The 23,820-nt window shown below is 39.4% G+C and overlaps 1 protein-coding gene across 1 annotated transcript in view; it reads right to left on the bottom strand.

Annotated features, from left to right (window-relative positions):
• Positions 1-2,310: 2,310 nt before the first annotated feature.
• CDK14 (cyclin dependent kinase 14) overlaps positions 2,311-23,820 on the bottom strand; it is a 254,406-nt gene continuing 232,896 nt past the window's right edge. Inside the window, exon 14 of the mRNA XM_059818538.1 lies at positions 2,311-6,538. The gene's annotated coding sequence lies outside the window, so the exon portion shown is untranslated. The remainder of the gene's footprint in view (positions 6,539-23,820) is intronic.

Raw genomic sequence — 23,820 nt, 5'->3', positions numbered from 1 at the left:
ATGCCATAGTCCTAATTCCAGTTGAAAGGTGAGGTTGAAATGTTTCTATGATACGATAAATCTCTTTAGGCATCAAGACTTTACTAGGGTATATAGCACTGCAGTATCTTGTATAGCACTTAAAGCTGTTATGTCTTTTATGTTAATCACCGTATTGGTCCTTGGAAAATTAATTTAAAAATGTTTGATTTTAGTTTAGCAGTTCTTTCAAGGTAGTACAGCCCCAACAATCACTACCAGGCCTTTTGGGAAACAGGAGAAAAGAAAAAAAAAAAGAACGCTTTTGGAATCACTTTCTTTTGCCCAACTCTGTATCAGCCGGCATAGGCAATAACGAAGGGGCTGCAGGACTGCTCTCAGCTATTATTGTGCCTGGCTCGCTCTCAGCATGACTCACTGCAGACAATATATAACACCACTCACAAGGGGAGCGAACAGTAAATACTTGGCCCTGGATTTTTTTTTTAATCTCTTCAGGTTTTTTTCTCTGATTTGTATCCCTTTATCCTCACCCATGTGCTATATAAGCTTCTCAAATCTAATGTCCATAACACCACCCCCCACTGGTAGCAGCAAGCCCTTCCGCTGCTGTAGGGTTTACTTTGCAGAGGTTTACAAGGAGAGGCATTATTTAGAAACTGTATGCATTAACCTAGTGGCACAAGGTTGCTCCAACACCTTCCCTCTGTTTTTTCTTTTCTCGGGGGAGGGGTGGCTGCTATTCTAGTTAAGTGCATCTCTTGCTTTGCTGTAGCAGCCAGGCTAGTTTAGGAAGAAAACCTTGGGGCTAAACAGGCTAGGAGTGCAGCCAAGGGGGTCAGGAGACGGCTTTAAGGATTATACTACATAATTAAAAGCTCACTCTGAATATGCTTCCTGGTACCCGGTGCTCAAACATACAAACCTTTTTAGGTAATAATTCTTGGTCCTCATTTGTATCTGAGAGATTTACAGGTTGAAGCTGCCACACAGGTAGTGAGTCAGGAATACCAAACAAATCAGATACTCAGCTGAAAGCACAAATTATTCATCTGGACTATGAAAAGGCAACACCTTCCTAAATTTGCCCTAGCCAGTGAGAACGGGGGGTAAAACAGAAATAAATGAACATGCATGTGTTTCCTTGGTTTGTTTTTGTGCAATGCCCTCTGGGTGCAGCTGATGTAATTTTGTGGCAGCTTTCTAGATTTAAAAGTGGGGATTCATCTCCTGAAGAGTTTTACCATCATAATTGGGCCAGAACATGATTCTACTAGATAAAACCTGGGACACTGAAGATCCACAGTCAAGCCTATATTGTGCTAGCTCAAAGGAAGACCATTTTATCTTCAATTACTCCTAATCAGCTGCAGCCAAGACGAGAATTTAGGTCCTCTATTATCCACATTCTAGGCTAGTGGCTTCCCCATCAGCCTAGAAAGTACAAGCACTTGCTCTCCAGCCATCCCTCATCCCAGACCAAAATGATGTTAAACCCATTCCTATAGACTCCTGCACTTGCTAAAACAGCATATTCTGACACTTCAGTCAAATATTCTAACCAAGTCTGTGCAAGCTGCATCGATCTAACTTTCATTGTCTAAAAATAGGTCCCAGTAAAATGTTGGTACCAAAAAAGCTAGAAGCAATGGAAAGGAGGAGAAAATACTGAAGGCACATATTGATTATATTCAGTGTGAGTGAGCACTTGCCTATCTAATGCTATAATGCACAAATAAATAAACAGGTTAAGAATCCAAGCAGCACATGAGATAAATAACCAAGTATGAACAGGTGTAAATCACACTCCCATATCAAAGTTGTGAAAAATGCATATTGTATGTTTTGCCTGATTTTCTACCAGAATTATCAGGTTTTTATTTCAAGAGAAGTTGCAATAAGCCAGAGTTTATTCTCCATACAATGATACTGATTTAAATCAGTCCTGGGGATTTTTTTGCTAGAAAACTGTCCCTTCTACTACTTCAATTAAATCCCAGTGTACTGTAAATAGGTCTCTTGTCACACATATAACAAAATGGAGACACCAAATCATTAACTTACTAACTAGTATAGACAGAAATGCAAAGAACCTTGCCCTGTGTAACTAGCACTGCCTTGTAGTTTTGATTAAGCTCATGTGTTTGACTGAATCAGTGCCTAATCTTTTCAACTAATCGCTGTCTAGTGCCTGCCTGCTTCTAAGTACTTTTCATTCATTAAAAATCTGCTATTTACAACCATTTCCTTGTTCGTTTTCTGGAGAGCAAAAAGTAAAAGAAAGGCTTTATTCCCTGGGTTAGGTCTAGATCACATATACGAAGGAGAAGAGAGATTCTGCTACACTTTATTCAATATGATGTTACAAGAAAACAACAGTTACAGCTGACAAACCATTACATCTTTCATAATACAGACAAATTACAAGGTGTAACAAATAATGCAACATTTATTTTACTGTACTGCTTACTATGCTGTTCTTCTGAAGTATATATATATTTAATTACATTAACATTGTTTTCATGTACCAGCCCTCCCCTTTTTATTTTTTAAAAAAAGAACACCTCTTAGTGCACCATACAAAAATCCACGTGGAAGCTGGCAAGCAGGGATTTTGTATGCAGCACCATTGAAATGCATTTTGGGGGGACAGGAATTATTAGTGCATCCTTTACTTGTAGATTTTTTGCTTATGTGAAAAATGCAAGGCAGTAACATACAGTCACTCCACCTAAATGCTGGTAGGGGAGAGTATTGCAATGTAATTCTGTTTATATGGGGTGTCTGCATTTTGCTCCCCAGTCTGTACAGCCTAAACATTTTATATAACAAAGATTACAAACCCAGTAATATTCACAGATGAATATTTTGTGTATAAGCATACTAGAGCATTGACTACACATTCGGTTGCGTGCACTGACACAGAGCACACAGAGGTGTACGTCACCCACAGTCCCACAGGGAATTTATTATCCTACCTTCTTTCCCCCGGAGTCTGAAGTGCAGAACCCCCGCGCGCCAAAGAGAAAGTGAAAACCCCTGTGCCTCTGTCTACTGCAGATGGAATTTTCAGTGTTGCATGTACTGACGACTTATCCTAAACCATGGTTCTGATTAAAAACAATAGTGAGAATTAAAAGGACCCAACCGATCTGGGACACCATACGCTAATGTAATGTCAGTGCTATTGGAGTGTCCTGACTGGTGTGGTGCCTGCTGGGTGTGGATTAGAGCTGATCTGAACCCAGCAGGAGAGAGGACTAAGCCACCTCCAGCTGGTTGACTTGTAAAGTCAGGTTCTGTGAACTTGGACTTGTAAGGAATCTCTGTATCGTGCAGACCATCTCTATCACCATCTTCCCTTCCCCGTTCACTTAACATTAGATCTCATACAGAGTTAGAACATGCCCTCCCACTTTTATCTGCCTACTACACCTGCTGCCCTGTGGCTGCTTTCCCCTCTCACAGCAAAGCCATTTCCTCTCAGTATCACCAGGAAGGATCTACTGGGGCTCAGCCAAGCGGTAGGAAAATGAAAGTTACGCTGCTGGCAGCTGCCGACTCCTAGCGAGTCCCACAGTTTCTCAAGGAGTGTGCCCCAGAGACTACTGGTCACTTAAATCCATTTTTTACTATTGACAGCATGAAACACCACGTTCCCGGCACCCGCAGCACTTCTGGGAGGCCAGGCTACTTTTTCTTGTCCCTTTGAAGATTCTGCAGGGAACCCATTTGGGAAGGATGAGAGAAAAAGAACGTAACACTATTGATCTTCACTGAAGCTGTCTCAAGAGCACTGATTGGGGTTTAAACAGTTCATTCCAAACACTGAGAAGAGCTGTGGGGAAAACCCCACTTCTGCAAGATGCTGGAGAGGTGGGCTAGCTGTCAGGGGGTCTTAACTGATGGGTGTCAGTCAGGCTAATCATGCAGGTAATGGCCCTGCTGGAAGGAGGAAGAGGGAAATAAGGCTGTACTGTCAGTTCCCTGGACAAAGGTGCTTCTACTTTCTCAAAAACACTTAACGTTTCCCAGCAGATTTGGTGTTCCAGAAGAATAATTTGCAGTGCTCACACGATGGCACAAGCTTGCTGAGCCTGGGTCCCCTCAGTGGAGGGAGAACACCCCCAGGGCCCAGAGCGTCCGCGGGAGAGCAATAAACCCAAGTCACCACAGGCAGTCGGTGTCCCCAGGAAGTAGGTGCATAAGTGAGAGATCCTGGTCACTCCTTAATTGATGGGAAGCTGAGATAACCTCACTACTGCTGAAAATCAAGTTACTATTTAGGAACCTAGATATTTATGCACTTCCCTTCAGGCAATTGAGTTTGAAGATTTTTGGACCAACCTTATTTCAGTGGTTGCTTAAAAGTGGGAATGGGGCAGAGAAGATAATCTCACGCGCACGTGTGTCTACACACACACACACCCTCCTTAAGCAAACACTGTTCATGAGTCACTATGGATAGTAATGTGCTAGGCTTGTGGGAACAGTTGGGGAATTACTCTCTATATTAAACCTTCAGATGTTTAGTTGAGCAGCATAATTGCTTGCCTCCCAATTTAAGCTGCCAAGTAGATGCGTCTATGAAACTACCCTTATATTCCTAATTGAAATCTTTGTTACATTTTCAAAAATTCTTCAGATTTCTGCAGCAAGGTTTTTTTTCTAAAAATAGCTAATTTTAGTCATCAAACTGCACACAATTTAAGTAGCAAAGATAATGTATAAAAGACTTTTCTCTTACAAAAAAAAGAAACATGAAACCCAAACAAACCACGTCTAAGGCAGTTTCAGTGTGTGATAAATTCAAAAGTTCAGTGGTCACTTTTTCCCCCTCATAAACACAGGGGGAACACTGTAGTAAATTCTAAATAGGATTGTGACTGAAAGTGGCTTTCAGATGGCTTTTACCAGATCCTGAAACAGAGATGTCATTGGGGAAAATAGTCTTTTAATGGCTGTGCAAATATTGAGAATATTTCCATGGTTCAGCTCTTTGAAAGTGTAGACTTGTATCCTAGTTCATTAAGAGGCCTTTCGTAGCTACTTGCGCATTCAAGGATTTGCCTTATTGGGTGTTTTTTTCTTATTAAACACTGCTGGAGTTTAATAAGATGGCAGTAGCACAAATCCTTTTCCCCTCCTTTTAAACACTGAAAGCTAACCAAAGTGTTACCACACTTCTTAAAAATGTAATTCAATGCATCCAGCAAGCAAAGGATGTCAAATTTATGTGTAGAATAATATTGCCTAGCAAGCGTTTCTGTCCGAGCAGGTCTATAACTCAACAGTGGTTTTTCACCATACCCTGCCCTCTCTGAATGCAAAGCATTGTATATGGTCAGGGCAGTTTTATCACACCCCTGAAGACAATGTTCTCCCCAACCAAAATGTAGCAGGGGTTTCCTTTTCTAAAATCACACAACTTTGTTTCTTGCAAAGATTGCATTTGAATGATTCATTCTGAAAAGCTATCTAATGACACAGTATCTGGTAGTGCCTTCCAATCAGCTCAGAAGACCTATGGAAAATAAATTGAAAGGTGCTTTGGTGTGGAACAGCAAACAGTTTGGGATAAGGAAAATTCTCCACTTTGCTTTGTATGTGGCAAAGTAACATAGCTAGATTTAATTGCTCGTTCAACGAAAGTTTTTCTGTACCTTAGTATCTGCCTTGAATTAAACGGAACCGTTTCATCATTTCTGTTTTCAAGAAAACATTCCAAAAGGTAAATAGTGTGAGGAAAAACATAGAGATGTTAGCCAAGACCCATAAAAGAAAGAAATATTGTTGAAGGGAATAAAAACATAAAGAATTCATTGTATATCTGTCAGCTGCGTATATCTCATCATTTTTGCTTTGTCTTTCTCACAGGCCTGTTTTGAAAACTGGCATGCTACATAGCCTAAGCAGAGTAACCAAATTCAGAGTACTGAAGTAAACATGCAATTATTGCCATGTTTTTAAAATGGATATGAACGGTCTGAGGAGATAATGAAAAAAGAAATAACCCAACAACACTTCAGGAATAGTGGCAAGGTGCTGTAATTGTCAGCCGATCAGACAAGTTGGGCTTGCCCTGGCAGAAATAGTCTTCCCATTGGTTGCAAAATATGCACAATGCTCAAAGAAAACACACAGTCCTTTATGCCACCGTTGGCTTTTTTTGTACAGTTGTTACTGAAGAAGTGTGAACACCAAATGTATTGTCTTAATGTATTTAAGACATTGCTGGTGAAAGCATAAAAATCCTTACAAAGATGCAGCACTGCAGTGGAAAATCAAACAAAATCAAACACAAAAGACTGAAACAGTACATGCCATGTATCAGTAAGCAAAAGCTTAATCTTCACATAGTTCTCTGAAATCACAAGGTATCCAAATGCGTGCAAGGTTTTAAATAAATTGCAGGGAAAAAACAGGGTCTTGCCAGCTTCAATTTTCTTTTGAATGAAATCCACCACAGAGAAAGAAAGGAAACAGGCCGTGGTTCCTTCCTGGTGTCGGCCTCCTCATTAGGTTTTTGTTTCCCTCCTCCAAACTGGTAAATTTAATCCTGCAAGGAAACAATATAAATTATAATAAGCCTCACGAATTAAATTTTTTAATGATTTTTCACTTGGTAAAACATAGGTTAGTCCAAAGCTGGTTATGAAGACACCAGCTCAGAGCAAAGGCTAGTTTTCCAAAGCACTTTTAGAGCTGGTATCTCAAGATAATGAACTTAAAACACCAATGTTTTCACGGTGGTGAGATATAGTAATTATTATTATATTAATTATTTATATATTATAATTATTATATTAATCCATATTCATGTATCTCTGTCCCAAGTGCTAATCTTCAGAGGTGCTATCGGCACTCAGATTCTCCATGTAAAATTATAGGCAGCCATAAACAGACAATTGGCTCTTCTAAAGGTCGTCCCACCCCATGAATGCAAAGGAAGGTTGCTAAATGCTGGCACAGCTTCAGGCTTTACAAGCTCTTTTTGCCCCCTTTCTCATGGAGACCCTAGTGATCACCTTCAGGGCAATGCTTGTGACTAGGTTATAAAAAGGTCTCCTCAGGTTTGCTTTTCAAGAGTTATATGAGGTACCTTGGGGCACATCATGAACATTTCTGCAAACACAACCAGGTTATGGAACTCCTTCGTGTGCTGCATTTAAACATATTCACCTTTATTTCGGTGTTTTTCTATTAGTAGGCAGATAACTAAAACCTCTCCTTTCATATACCAAAAATAAATACTGTATCAATAGCTTCACTTATGTTGTCTTTCACTCTGCTGCTGATTCCTGTTTGTATAGGCTCAAAGCAGTCATTGGACTTGCAAGAAGGTACCATGATGTTTTTGGATTTACACAAAACAGGAGGCAGGTTGAGAACGTGGGAAGCATTACTTTAAAACAAAGCATCCAACAACTGTAAGAGCCAGGGGAAGGCGAAATGAAGGCTAGATGGACTGGAGCCATGGGAAGGATTTTATAATTAACATATTTAACTCTTAATAAATGTCCAAGTAGAATTCTATGCCAAGTAATAAAGTGAGACTTTCTAAGAAAGTCTGTAGTTTTCTAAAGTTCAAAATATATTTGTTTTACAAGGTTTTTCAAGACCAAGGATTGTAACTACAGACCTGCTACATTTTTTAAATGTAGTTACAGGAAGACAGTCAGATATGGAAGAATTTTAGTGCTCAAGAAAAAGAACGCTGAAATATTCATTGAGCATGGAACTGGTTTGTATTAGCATGTCCTAAAACTATTTAAATCAAATTGGATGCAGGTGCCAGTGAATCTAGCCTAGCCCTCATTTCAAAAGCAGGAGAGAAACAAGGCATCAGTTTTGAACTGCAGTTGCAAGCATAAAATTTTAATTGTGGCTTTCATCAAAACAGCCTAATCTCTACACAACATCTAACTTTCATAATTTCCAGGGTTCCTGTCGTGGTTCTTGAGAGCTCTTCTTCTGCCCTTTAAGCGCCAGAATACCTGAATTGGATTAACAAAAGCCTGTTCTTAATGATCCATGGCAGCATCTTGGGCTCTCTTGGAGCTTGGTCTACCAACTCTTGAGTCCTGCTTGAGTTGTTTCCTAAACACCTCTGGAGTTCGTGTGGAATGTCTATTCCACATGAAAGTCACACTTTCCCCAGGGTTTAGGAGCTTGGCTGAAGCGCCAATAAATCTTTTTTCAAGGAATACGTCAGAGTTGATCCGTTTAGTTTACCCTTCGTAAGCTTAAAAAGAAAAGCAGTGTTTGGAACATGCAGAGATTCACAACTGCTCGGTGGTGAAACACAGTTGACAATATTCCCCGAATTCCACATTTCCCTTCCTTCAAAAGCACTTTTTAGGGATGACCTTTTTGGAGCCCCTCCTTACAAAGACGCGACTAAACTCCCAAAGCTCCTTCCAACATTGAGTTTGTATTTGCTCCCTCTGCCACCCACACTACAGCTGTGGAAGGCAGGCTTGCAGTTTGGAAGCCACATCTGCCCAGATCCAGAACAGCTGGCCTGATTTCAGGCTAAGCCCCAGTTGCTGGAGTTCCAGAGACTAGCATATGCAGCAGGGACATCTAGGACAGGTAACAAAGTGATCTGGATAAAAAAGCTTCTGGATGGAGGCTTTTCCAGGAGTTACCAAATTGCTCAGATTTGAGAAGAACTGCAACTACATTAATTACACAGAACTTTTCCTTTCTGTCAGTGGACCTCAGGACAATTTCTAAAGGAGGTGAGCATCACACTTCTCCCAGGGTTGTGCTACAATTTCCCAGTGACAATACTACATTTTCTGGCTTCAAGTTTGGCTCTGTAGGCAAAGCTGATGACACGTTCTCCAGGACAGGGCCTGAGCCTGGGAAATGGGGAATACCTTCATCAGAAGCTTAGCACATCCAGAATCAAGCCCTAGAACATTAAAAGCTTCCTTAGAAATGAACAGAGAGCTGCTACCATTTAACACAAGGGAAAAATAACTTTGCATGCTGGTAACCACTGCCAGCACCAATGCAGACCAAGGGCAGAACACAGAGGACTAAGAAAGCGTAGCAGAGGTTACATAAACGTGCATGGGAGATTGCAAAGCTTTTTGCAGAACCCCATTTGTTTTCCTGCTCTAGCTCAGTATAAAGCAGCTGACAGTTTTATGATCACAACTTCACCAGCTCCAGCTTTGCTGGGTCCTGCTATGCCAGTGCTGCAGCTGGGGTAACTGGTTTCCTGTGCAGCTGAAAGCCCGTGGAACAGTATGGTGGGCAACGCCACGTCCCACCTTCTGCCTATGCTCAAGATTTAGACTAGATCAAACAGTAAACTCCCTGGAAAAGAAGGTGATTTGATGCCACATTTCCCCAGTGGTTCTGGCTGTGGAAAGCTAGAAGACATAATGCAACTGGAACCAGGGAATGGCTGGTGGTCACGGCCTCTCTGAAACCATGTTGAAAGGCACTGCCTGCCCGGTTTGGGAAGCTGGCATGCACGACGGCCCCCCCACTGCTCAGACAGCACCCTAATGGCCAGGTTGTTCTGAGGCTGAACCCTCAGTTTTGGCTGCTGAGATAATTCAACTGTGTATAAAATCCTTACGTGATCTCTGACACAGCGAACAAGCCTGGTAGTTAGGAATATATACACTGGGAAAATACAATGCTTGCATTTGAGTCCCTAATTCACTGAATGTTTATTGTTTATTCAAAGTGGAGTCAACAGATGAAATCTCTTCCTTCAGCCTTGGAGCGCCCTCATAGTTACAGCCTTCTAATAGGCAATGGGCCACAGAGGTCTACCTGTCCTGCGGCAGAGGAAGAAACTGAACATGGATATGCCACTTTGCAGAGGAGCGCCGTAATCGCTGTGCTGTGGGACAGGAGAGCTCCTTCTCTTCACTTTGGTTTTGTTTAAGATGATACTCATTGCGTCACATCAAATGGACACCTCCCCTAAACTGGAGGAAGAGGAGGGTGTCTCTCTGTCCATAGCAGAAAATCCACAATAAAACTAACATGAAGTGTTAGATTGGTGTGAATCAATCTTTTTATTAAAAAAAGCATTGTTTCTTGACTGAAACATCAGTTGTTCATACATCTAAGACCTGAGGCAGGGCCCTCCACACACGGCTGCCGTTCAGTTCCCAGATGGCTTAGTATTCCAAGTTCGCATTTTTTAAGATATATTTTAGAAATATCCTTGCTTAGAATTAAATAATTTTCCTGATCATACAAATCAAAGTTTTTACTGGTGACTTGGCAGATTGTGTTTATGGCCTCTGGTCACAGCTTTGCTTATAAAAGCGTAAATTGTTAAATGGAATATTTACAATTTGTGGTTTCCCAAGAGCAAAATAGCATTCTTTCAGATCTCCTTAAAAACAAAACAAAACAAAACAAAAAACCTGAAATGTAACAGACTGCCTTAAAAATAAACTTGTATTTTTTCACCACAGGTCCCAGGTACTTTTGCTTTTCATGACATCTCTACTAAACCTAATAGAAGATTACAAGCAAGTTAATGATGTGTTTGAAATATCAAGTGACCTAAATCAAGTAACTCAATTGTATGTTTGTTATCTAGAGCAACTATCTGCTGCATACATCCTGTTTGTCCCAGACCCTGAATTGGATAAAATAAGGTGTTAACCCACCTTAAAAATGGCAGAGGCCAACTTCAGAATGCAGTAGCTGTTGATGTAACAGTGGTTCTAGGAAGGGATACTAAAGTTTGTAATTTAAACATTAATCACGCTCTCAAGACAGGAAGCAGAGAAAGGTGACTAAACCCCTAATATTTTTCTTTATTTTAATTAGTAAAAGAATGTCCTTTCCTTTAAAAATGCAAATCACCAATTCAATACCTGCTCCTTTTGCCAGCATCAGCATCCTTCTCTAGATGCTTTTAATTTTTGTATGAATTATCACATAGGGCGGAGCTGTGCTCCCGCAGAGTCCTTAGCATGTAAAGCACACTCAGAGTGCAGGTCTATTTATGTTGCAGCTGATTTAGCATTATTATAAGAGTATTCATTCTACAATGCCAGATTTAAAATAAAAATGTGAGCTGACAACTGGAGCTACTGTATCCTCTATGAGCTGAAACATGGGGGTATTTAAGATCATCAACAATATATTCTGTCTGCTTCTCCCTCCACCACGCACACACACCCCACAGATACTGTTCATCTTCTCTAAAAAAAGTATACGATGAACAGGTGATTTTTCCCCACACCTTTTATTCCTATTTGTTAGAGAAGTCATTTTAAAAAGCCAACCAAACATTATCAATAATGTTTTGCTTTCAGATAATATCTACATGCAACTCGTTGCTATAAATATTAATTAATTGGATCACCAATACCCATAATGCAACTTTATTTTGACCTACATGCCCTATGAACTAGATATTTTTTGGATTCAATGTTCTTAAAACCAACTGTCAGCATCATGTGATAGAAGAGATGAAAAATGAAAATTAGTGTTCCCACTGTGCAGGTGAGTGACCTGTGGGAGACAGCTCTGCCTGCTAGGATTTTTACACGTACCATCAGACACAGACCAATTGATTAGATCATCTTATACCCGCCACCAACTAGGCTCAAGAGACTAATTAGAGAGAGTACTGCCTGCGCAGGCACCCCATTGACACCTAATTTGCTCAGCCAAAGCCTTTGGGGAGAATGTATTATCTCTGCAGCTGCACTTCATGCATTTCTGATTTGAGGCATAAGCAAGGAGTACTTCTTCACTCTTTTGAGCAAACTCAGTATATAAGCCCTTAAGTGCTAAATACAAAGAGACAAATTAAATCTGGCCAGCCTCCCATAAATCTTTTTCCCCTTCAAATATATATACACATATATACATGCATACACATCCTATTTTGTATCTGTGTCTATAATGTATGTGCACAAACGCAAACATACAAACAACATGTACGTATGAGTCTGAATGTGTGTGGAAAGCATGGGTACATAAAAAGACATTTCTATAAATACATGCTTTCAAATATAGAATTGTCACACTGTATATATAGAGTGCTCTCTTTCGCAGGGCAGTTTTACTTCTGTGAGATTTAAAAGAAATGCAATTGTTCTAATATATGAAAAATGAATGATCTGCAGTATTGTTAGCTCGGGCTCTGGATTACCCCATGGACAAGGCTCAGTAGAATGCTGCCTATAAAGTTGCTCTGCGGATCTTCAGAGGTGTTAGTTCAAAGATTATTTCAGTGTACAGCCTTTGTTGAAAGCTTTTCTTCGATGGACTATACCTTGTTTGTGGTTTCCCAAGGAATACTGTTCACTAAGGCTAAATATAAGATTACTAAAATTGCTTTCTGCTGGGCTTTAGTTTTATCTAGTTATCCATGCCCCAAAATACACAGGAGAGGCAAGACTTAAGGCTCTCATTAAAAATTTATTTAAAAAAAAAAAAATTGACACTAGAAAAACTCTGATTTTTTTTACAAACTGAGAAGGGTTTGAAGAAAATATTTTCTGCTATAGGCTGGTATGTGATTCCTAAACTCAAATACCTTGTAACACACAGGAAAATGGTGGATTTGCATCACTTCTAAAATAGCACTGAAAAAAAAAAATCTTCTTCCCCGTGATGTGTCTATAAAGCAAATTTCAGGATTTGAATGAAGCTGTATTATTACAATTTAATTTCAGCTTGTGCCAAAGCCCATGTTGACATGGTCAGTTTATCGTGTCAACCACCGTAACTAAAGAATTGAAAAAGCATTAGCTAAATACATTCAAGTTACCTGTGTGGCCAAAACATCAGATGTAACCTCCTTTGCCAAGTACACTATGAATGTGACTTCCAATCTTTTTCTTAGGGTGGGACATAACTTAATACAGAGAGAACATCCTCACCTTCCTCCCCTTACACAGGCCACATCTTTTCCAATTCACTTTACATTTCTTTAGCGGTATTTAATCTCCTTTAATGTTTAAATGACACGTCTGGATTATCTTCGCAACTGTTGGCTGTTAAGTCTTTCACAGATGCAGTACTGTATGGGATACTTATACATTAGAATAATAAGTACTATCAGTCATTAGAAGTAAACCACATTTGACAAGTAAGTAACCAAGCATCTACTGATGAATTTTTCCTTCTCTGTTCTGCTGTGTCTTAGTTACTGCATTGGTATCCTTATCCACACTGATCTCTCAGACTCTATCTTCAGGGATGAATACTACTGTATATTCTTCTCCACCGTTCTAATGTATGAATCATAATACAGATTATATATAGACATGTTCCTGTTTTCAGAATTTCTTTTCCTGCCAAGAATTTTTCACAGATGGACTTTGCCTCTGAACAGAGCACCACAACTCCAAATAAAGGGATTTGTGTATGGGACGTGACTACTGCAGTTTCAGGGTGGGTGCGAGGGGATGACCCTGACAGAAGTGAGTGCTAGACAAGGACTCTAAACTAGTAAGAAAATAAAAAGTTAGAATAGTAACACAATTATAAACTAAATGATTTTATGAGTATATGTACATTAAATAAGTGACATAACCCTTTAAAGGTGAGAGGTCTGTGGCACAGTGGATACGGGGCTGGAAAGGAGAAACCAAGATTTTGGCTTTGCTAGTGAACGTGACCATAGGCAAGTCACTTTATCCCCATTGCCTCTGTTTGGTAGCAGGGGCTCTGATTTATATCCCAGCCTCTGGGTTTAGAGTGCCTCTCAAAATGAGTGCCCAATTTTAGCTGGAGCCACCAATAGCTCAAATTACATAAATACAGTTAAATTTAACAAAAATACAGTACTAGAACAGCTGCAAACTTTGGAAGTTGTTGAAATCCTTACTTGGACTGCAAGTTTTCCAGATTCTACCTTTATGTACAGTAAGAGTCCAAAATGAAAGTCCTACATCACCTAGGACTTTGTAAATGTGCATCCAACAGTCCAGCGTGGGAGTCTGATTCTGAAGAGCCAAGACTTACCCTTAAATTATACACCAGTTGCTAAGTAGCATATATGCATATCAATAATTGCAAACCAACCGTGCATACTTTGCCTCATACTTTGCACACAGGTCTCTTAAAAAAATAGTAATTAATTCCTTCATAGTGTGTCTTATTAGGAGAAAAAGGAATACTCATCCTCACTGTAATATATTTTATTCACAATATTCACTTCCAATGATATTTGATAACATGATTGGTTTCACAGTTGATTTGTAGGTATACCTTTAACTTTTGAGTGGCTGTGGTAACTTCCAAATTAGTTTTCTCCGACTCTTTCAGCAAAAATTTTTTCCTACCCTAGCTGCCCACAGCTGAAGTTTTTTCTTTGAGTTGAGAACAAAGTCCACAAAGCCTTTCACAATTACCATTTGAATAAGGCTTCACACGAAAAATGGCCAGGACTGAATCTACTACATGTCTTCTAGTTTTTGAGAATAAAGCACAGCCCTCTGTGAATGAGCTCTGGGAAAACTAATACTTCAGACGAAGATACTACAAAAATAGCAATGTTATTGAGCTCAATATAGTTTGCAAGCAAAGCCATAGAAACTTTATTATAAACAAAAAAGCAAGCTGAGGATTTGGGTACACATCAAGACCAGAAAAATATTAGTGCTACTTGTTTGCAAGAACATACTTCTCAAACCTGACAAACTGCCAATTCCTTACAACTTCATATGCCCTCTTGTTTGTTTTTCCTTTTCCAAAGGCTTCAGGATTCAGTATATTATTTATATTTTAACGGCTTAAAGATTGTCTCCTCTGAAATTGAATCCCTATAAAGGCATACATTTTCACTCATGATTATATCAGTAGAAAAACTGAAGAATGTAACTCAAAGATTTTCTAGATTCCAATATCCAAGAAACCCAAACAAGCCCTCCCCCTTCTTCTTTTTTCTTTTTTTTTTTTCTGATTAATGTGATGTGTCTAAATTGCTATGTTTCTCACCCTGATAACTTGCAAAAAAGCCTGCCAAAGAGGAACTGACTGAACGTGAACTGAAGAAATGCTGTCTCCCTGGATCTATAATGAGAGAACCTAAACCTACAGTTTTTGCCAGTGTTTGACACAATGGGATCCTTATCTCAGCTGTAGCCCCAGCTCTCTACTCTGAAACAGATAAGCAAATATTATCCCTGAACAAAATCTGTAGATAGCTTAATTAAAACATCTGAAAGAAAAAAAAAAAAGAGCCTATCAGTTATGGCTGCATATAACAGAACTCAGAAAAGGAAATACCTGTTGGAAGATGATATACAGCCATTAATGCTCTGGTTAACAGGTTTGTTACTGGTTTGAACCCCTCTCTGGAGAAAAGAAGCACCAGGAAGAGCTGGTGAGAGATTTCCTCATTGCACTGTCTTGCTAAACTAAACAGCCAAGGGACTGGAGATTCAACTACAAGCAAATGGGTGCAAGTGAGCTGACCTGTGGTATCCTTCCACCATGTTCCACCATATCTCATCTTTGTGGCAGACCCAGCTTAAGGAATTCCTACTGCTCGGAAACCTCACTCCTTACTCCTGCTCTGCAACTTGTGCCCTGTCACTTGTCTTGATAAAACTGTCTGTGGGACTCCCTGATCACTAAAAGTCTCAGAAGTGGGATTATTTTTAGTGTGGATCTTCTCAGTGATCCAGTTGCTATCAAACTTATAAACAGTTGCACCAGCACTACTAACGGGACTGGAAACTAGTGAGGGAGCAAGAAGGAACTGCCTGGAGAGAGCTAGGCAGAAATTTATCATGCTGGTTTTGCCTGCAAAGACAAAATCATGGAATAACATCCTTATTTTTTCATCAACAGCAGCTCCCCAGTGCATTACTCATAACAAAGCTTCAGTTTCTGAAGTCTGAAGCCACCTCCCAACTCACAAATGGCTAATTATTTTCAGGTATCCAGAAACACAGTGAAATCTGCCTTAGCTGGCTACTTCGGGGAGTAGACAGAAGTTGTCGCATAATGACCTACTAATTAAAAAGGAAGAAAACCATACTCAAAAGATATGGGAATACCCGTAAGATTGCCTAATAAGGATAATCTCCTGTACATGTTTCAAGGGAGCAGCAAACAAGAGATGGCTGAGAGCCCATGCCTCTGACTGAAAGTTCCTTGAATTTTTTTGGTTGATTTTAATTTTTTAGCAATAAAAATATGTTGGCCTGCCAACATATCAAGGAGATGTTTAACAGTTTGTGAAGCTTCAAGTCATATTTAACCAGAGTTCAGAGACTTCAGAAGGTATAGAAAAGCATCTGATACTTTATAGGTCAGTATGTAGCTTTGAATGAAGAACACAACCCTAGAGTTCGTGGATCAACTATGCCCTAATCCAAATACCACAAATGAAACTTACTGACTGCCAGTCTCAGGACTGATGGTCACTGTTATTTAACAGTGCTATTTATCTACTCAAACCTAAGCGCATTTCTTCTATTTGAAGCACAACAACTGACCGACTCAAAAGCCAAATGAGGTGATGTGCCTGACCATCTTCCTCCTCTCCACCCTGTCTAACATAACAACAAGTAAATAACTTCAGAGAACTTACTTGGAAATTCATTCCTGGTTTTCCCTGTCATGGCTTTTATCCCCAAAGCAAAGTCTGCTGGAGAAAATGATGTATGATAGACTAAATGCCTGCCAGATGACTCATTAGCATTCACCTCCTCCCAAAAAATAAGCACTACCTCATGCAAAGATTAAAGTATCCACAGATATTTAAAAATAGGGCATTTTGTATACATGTGATTGTTAATATTAGCAAAGTTACTTCTTGACAGGTAAGTGTTCTTGGAACAAATTTAATGCTTCTAGTGTAATCAGTGCAACGGAGCTATGGGATAGTCTTCAGATGGGTGTGGACCACTTTGCTCTCTGGCTTACAGGAACAAAGATTCCTTGGAATTTAAAGATACCTCTGCAAGGGATCACAACACTATAAACTACCTTAGTCGCAACAGATAAATACTAAACATTAAGAAAACAAAGTGTGAATATTTATCATTACTAAAATCATTGTAGTAGCCTGAAAGTACCTACAGGCAGCTTGGAATTAAGTTATGTTTGTCAGTTCTTCTTTGGAGAAGAGAGAATGAATATTCAGATGGAGAAGGAAGAAGAAAGAGGGATGGGTAAATGAAGAAAAAAAATTCCATTTCTCACCTGTATTTTTATTTTTGTTAGTGTTTTTCCTAGAGAGTACTTTTCAAACCAGCAAGGAATTCTTAATTAATCTGGAATTATGGAGTTATGAATGCTTTTGTTTTAGCTTGACAGAACAGATATCATTGCAGTTGCGTTCTGGATAGCAAAGATCTTTCTAGCTAAGCACCATCTGGTTATACATTCTATTTGCTGCTGTGGCTTTTCAGAGACTGACCATCATGCCAAAGTAGTCACGTCAATTAAAATACATTTTTTAGGACAGCACTGCAACCCTTACGCACACATAAAATTAGACAGAAAGTAGACCTCACATGCTGAATCAGAAGGATCTTTCCCACAATTATTGTATATTAAATTAATGGCAAGTTTAAGTAACAGACATATTTAAATCTTGGAATATATTTCCAAATACCATTATGTCCAAAGCTCTTAGGCTATGAGTCCACCCACACCATGAATGCCATACAATGGTACTGACAGAGAGATCAGGAAGTCTTTGGAGTTGACCTTTTCAAGCCTGAATTGTTTCCCAACCCAAAGTTCTGAAGACTAGAATGGGGCAGGGGAGAAAAAATCCCAGTTTAGGAAATGCAATGGTGTCTATAGGGAATACTGCTTGCCTCCGTGCTCATTCCCTATAGACTCTGCTGGTACCTATACAGCTCCCACGTGGGATTCTTGCTGAAAATCTATGACATTAGAAATAGTTACTGGCAGCTTCAGGCCAGCTGCGTTTTTCCCTGACAGTTCCATTTTTGACTACAAAACCATATGGAGCACTGAAACAGGAATATTTCCACAGTGTGGTCTCTATGGCATTAAATGGAAAAAATGTTCCAGAATTGGCACCTCTACAGAGCATCACTACAGTAATGAGGATATCCTATCTAGTATATAAAGAGATCACAAAGCAGCTCAGTTATTTTATTTCTCAGAGTTCCCACTCTGGCTGTAGTAAGAACCTTTTCCACATGTATGACAAAGATGTTCAAATATAACGCATGGTTTGGGAAATCCAGCATGAGGTACTTCTCACAGACACAACTTTTAAAAACAGTGCAGCACCCACACCTTTTGAAAATCAGGCCTCCTTCAGATATTACAGAGGCTTCCCTCCCACTCCTAATTGCTTTTTGAAAGACTTACTTACATGTTTTTAAAAAGCAGTCTCACATACTTGAGAGGCTTCATACATGTGGCAGAAATAGCAAATGTCAAATCAGGAGCAACATACTGTGCATTTTGTGGTATGCAAAGACAGGGATCATGGTAAGATGGAGTACTAAAGGTTTTTCTTTCACTGCCATAAGCATCAGTTTTCTTGTAACTGCAAGAAATACTTAATCTTTTTTTTGAAGCTCCATTATAAAGGTAAGGTTTTGCATAGCTCATTTAAATAGTTTAAATGACAGAAGGTTAAGAACAGGAAAGCCTTTCACCAAAGGTGGTTAGTCCTTTTCAAAGATTTCATATTATTTGAAGCTTACTTTCACTGCATTCTTTTACCTTGGCTGCTTCCCAAGCGGGTATAAGTTAATTAAATAGGATTTTGACCCTTTAACCTTCCCTATAAACTGCATCTTTACCCAACTCTATTTAAATAAATCAGATAAAAAACCCAATCATGTAGCAGAATATGTATTTTTACAGCTGTGGAAAAAACAAACATGTCTATTAAGCTTATTTGTAAGTACTTAGTAGTCAAAGCAACAGCCAAGACTCATGGATGATTTTAATTAAAATAAATCTGGGTGGGCACATAAATTCATTTATGATGGCTTTTCTCAAACTGAAACTTCTCTAGCATTACTGAACAGCACTGCACTACAGTGAGTCCTCATCTATTTGTGGCGACTGAAGTTCAATCCATCTGATTAGCTTGTATTCATTTTGTAAGTCATGTAAAGTGTAGCTAGTCTCTATGAAAAATATCAAAGGTTATGAGGCTGAAAACTCTTACAGGAAAGGAGAGAAAGAAAGGGCAGAACAGTTGGGCAGATAATAACAATACAGAATGATACCCAGCATTTCTGTAACAGACATGCTCTGGGTCTAATTATCAAAAGAAAGTGAAATAGATGCACCAGGAGAAAATCGCGTTGGTCTCTACAAACAGATAGTGTGACTTTCTGTATACAATGATCCCTTTTCACCTTAAATACAAGCTTTTGAATATAATCACTGCCTATTATCTCAGATTATGAGACCTTTCCAAAAAATGATAGCCTTCTTTTAATTTAATCCAGAAACAAAATATAATTTAGGTATGAAGGATGATAACAGTTATGTATGAAGAAATGAGTAACTAGTTCACTTATAAAGAATGAACAAAGGATTTAGCTGCCTCTTTGTGCCTAAATGATGTGTTCAGGTCTCCACACAGGCAGTGACAAAGACACTGCCACTGGAGCCTGAGCACTGATCACATCTCTCACCCCCAGCAGGGATTCCATAAATTGAGTTCATCACAGAATTAAATCCTTCCAAAATGTAGGCAGTTGGTTTGATATAGTAATAGTGATACTATCTAACTGCCTTACTGGTGCATTATGTTCCGATTTTGCAGCCATTTGGTGATGAATACACACATATTCAAGAGCATTAGATTTTGATCATTGATTGGGACCTATTTGCCCATTACCTGACACTTCTTTCAACCCGTCATTGCTGAACTGACAGCAGGAAGATGACAACAACAGTCACATCATGCATAAGATGCCCCCCCACCCCAGTGTGAGCAGAGAGGTACGGGCACAGGGGGGAGGCAGACCTGCGCACCGACACCCATCTTCTGAGGTGCAACTGATCTCCTCATTACAAGTGCTTGGGGCTTTTTAATGGCATCATGCATCATGTTTTGTCCACCTTTGTCAAACTACATTAGACCGGGGTTGTTACCGTGCACAGGCTGTGATAACAAAGATTAATAGGAATAAACTCTTCCATTTTTCACATTGCATGGAAGTGGATCATATACTCTCACCAGCAAGGTTTCTCTGCCTGCCCTTCACTATCCCCAAAACAAAGGTTTCTAAAGTAAGGTCTAGCACAGTAGAGCATGCCCAAAGTAAAAAAAAAAAAAAGTGATCAAAAAAGGCACTGGAAATTCTGGAAATTATAATAAATAGTTTAAAGGCATGTCAACAGCCTGTAACTCTCCCTCCTCAGAACATTTTTATCCCTACAAGTAATAACTGACAATAACGGTACTGTAAACTCAGAGAGATACATACTTTGTGCTTTGAAAGGGCTTTGCATAGAGTTATTTTAATTATTTTCCTTATATAGTAAGTGGAGGATGAAAAAGAGATTTCTGAAATAAGAAATGTTATTGTTAACTCACTAATCACAGCTGAGGGACTTAGGGGCAGTCTGGTTTCTGAAATATCTTTGAGCTTATTTTACAGAATTGACTAAGTTGGTGGTATCCCTGTCACATGGATTTCAATGCAAGGCACGAAAACTTCCTTTATGCAGAAGTACAATAGACAACACTGGACGCTGAAATCATATCCTGGAAAATTTTAGAACACTAATATTTGAAACAGGGGATTTTTATTAATTTAAAGAAGTTAATTTTTCATTTGTAAATGCCTATTTATGAGGTGATTGAGTTTAGAGTTGATGTATAACATAAACGTTATGTTATTTATTTTTCAAACATAAAATACATATCCCCACTGTTTTGAGAAACTACTGACCCTTAAGAGTCAAAGCAAAGGTTTGATTTCTGTCCTTTGATTCTGGGGGCCCCACAGATGAGTGCATTATGAGCTTCCCTATTTTGCTTCTTGACATTCAACACGCTTATGTCTTGGGACCAACGGAGTAGCTGGGAGCAAACTGGGTATCAACACATAGGTAGAGCCACTGAGGGGACCTCAGGAAAAAGCTGAGACGATGGCCAAGGAGCCCAGTGTCACAGAGCAGACCAGGAGGGCAGTCTGCAGCCGAAGCCAGGCAACCACACAGCTACAAACTATGAGGTTTCACAGCAGAAGCTGCTATAATATGGAAATAGATTCTTACCCTCCAGGCCCATATGTCATCACACCAAGCTAAGCTGAAGCTGCCAGCTAAAATGGGCAATTTCACATGAACTTGGCAGGCTGACTGCCAACACAGAGCTTGTTTTCCACTGGTGCCACCCACTCCGCTAATCCAATTCTGGCTCCTGATTTGCTTTTAAATAATAATGAACGCAGCAGATGGGAGGGGAAAATGTTCCCCGCAGTTAAGCCAGCATGCGAGTGAGGCTCTTTGCTTTTCACATATCTTGTGCAAACTAGCTCTAAATGCAATGTCAAGTGATTAATACTGGTTAAACAAGAAAGCCAGGATTTGCCATGTTCTCAGTCATTCAATCTTTGACCAGGACAGGCAGGCAAACAAAACAGACAGAAGGATAACACGCTGAAAGAGAACGAACAACTTTCATAACATTTGACTTAGATAATGAGAGGGATGGACTCCTCTTCCCATCCTTGCAAATCCCATTTTTGGGGGGGAGGAACATAAGGGGCGTTATGCATCAGAGCAATATTAAAAATACCTTTTGAGTCAAACACCCAGTAATCAGGACAGGCAGTATTGAGCGTAATCCTATGGCTGACTCCTTTTTGACAAGGAGAGGGGAAACAGGCTGAAGCACCAGATTACAGAATAGGGACGTGACTGTCAAGAAAAGGGGCAGAAGGAGACATGGAGAGGCAGAGGGCAGGCGGCAAACAGCGTACAGCCAGGAGGCTACATGTCTTTTCAGCGGCAGCAGTAGGACCTATTATTCCTGGGTCACACAACATTATCTCCTGTCCAACAAACAGCAGGTAAGCTTGTTTGCACAGTGCACTGTGTTTTCTCTTGTGTCAGCCTGACACAGAGGATAATCACCTCCTACTGCTACCTACTGGCCTCACACTGCGGGTTGAAAGGTATGAATCCCACTGACAACACATCTTGATGAAGGTGAAGGAAGGCATCAGTATGATTCCATACACTGAAACTTTTTTCTTTCACTTTCTCAGTTTCTGAAAATTTGGGAAATTACAACTCTTGAAAGGAGTTGAAAATGCTTGTGCAATATTGCATCCAATCCCTTCTACAGCTGTAGTAGTCTTTAACATGTGATTAGTTTCTTGCCCACATGACACCCTTGCCACATTCACTGCTCAAACTATAGGCTGCTTTTGTAAAGACAAAGAGTTTTATTGAAAATAAGACCCTTGACTCCTTTACTGTGGAAGTTGGAAGGTCTCAAGTAAGTTGAGCAGGAGATGAGAAAAAGTAAGAAAGTTTAAGTAGCTGAATACCTAGAAGGTTGCATTTGAGTCCTGCTTCTGCCACAGCTCCGACATGATACTAGAAAAGTTTTATCAGAGTTCCTACATAATGCTAGAGAAGTTATATTAACCTATTTTATTTAATTTTTTTTCTAACAGGAATTCACTTGGCAACTCTCATTTTCTGTATAATCCAAGATGGTTCCTGGTTTGGGCTGCTGATACACTGAGCATTCACCGCTCCAACTGAGGTCAATGCAAAATGAAATCCAATCTGAACATATTAAGCACTAAAAGATGCTAGGAGCTCTGAGTAATCCGGCAAGAAAAATTGATTTATTTTTAACAATTGCCATTTTAATACCTGTGCCTCAGAGCTCCTAGTGTGTAAAAGGGACACCTCTGTACCATCTCAGCTCATGGAGCTACTGTGAAGGTGGCTTCCCAATGCTGGCAAGGAACTAAGATACAATGCATCACGAAAAGCCTCCATGGAAATTAATGATTCCGTATCTGGTGCAAGCTATGGATGCTGCAGCCATAACGCATAGGATCAAACACTGAATGATGAAGATGAAAAGAAACATTAACTATCCGTCTGTGTTCACAATTCATTATCCTGTAAAAAAGCAATTTGAGGTCCCAAAGAAATAATAGTAGATGATCCTGTAAATGAAGACTGTAGATGAATGCATAAACCACAAGTGGAGGAAATTAAATTTGAAACTTTAATTTTTGAATTTCCTAACTACTGTTTGAATTTGCCACTTTATTAAAGTTCTTGAAGCAGACTTTAGGAGAAGACAGAGTTGCTAAGAACTAATGGTACATCTTTGCAGTTAGTCACAAATAGGCTGAAAAGATTTGTAATATGAAACACAAGCCTGGCTCAAATTTACTATCAGCTTCTACGTCTTTCAGCTGAAATATTTTGTCTGGTTTGATATTGCAAGACCACACTAACATAATTTGAGATAGCAACCTTTGATACTACAGGATAACAGATATTCTGTTGTGCAAATTTTATGATCTCTATTTTTCCATCTGATGCAGACACTTCAGCATATGCTTTCTAAAAACTGAAAGAATTTCATACAGGCATCTGTACTGGCCTGTTCTTTGTACTAATTAAATTAGTTTCCTGTTGAGTAAGTAAAATACTGGCAGCCAGGAACAGTTGGAGAGACAGCTCAGAGGCTTAAGCACTGAACCATGAACGTTTCTGTTTACTACCATATTAAACAAGTAGACACTCTTACTGACATTATGGGGAATGAAAGAGCATTCTGTTATTTGTTTCATTACTGTTCGTGAACTACTGATCTTCTTAAAGACAGATTTTTAAAGATACAAAAGGTATTTCATTTGATACAGTTAAATAAATAAACATATTATT

The sequence above is a fragment of the Gavia stellata genome, chromosome 6, assembly GCF_030936135.1.
Source record: "Gavia stellata isolate bGavSte3 chromosome 6, bGavSte3.hap2, whole genome shotgun sequence".
NCBI classification, from domain to species: Eukaryota; Metazoa; Chordata; class Aves; order Gaviiformes; family Gaviidae; genus Gavia; species Gavia stellata.
This window is presented reverse-complemented; position numbering and strand designations above follow the sequence as displayed.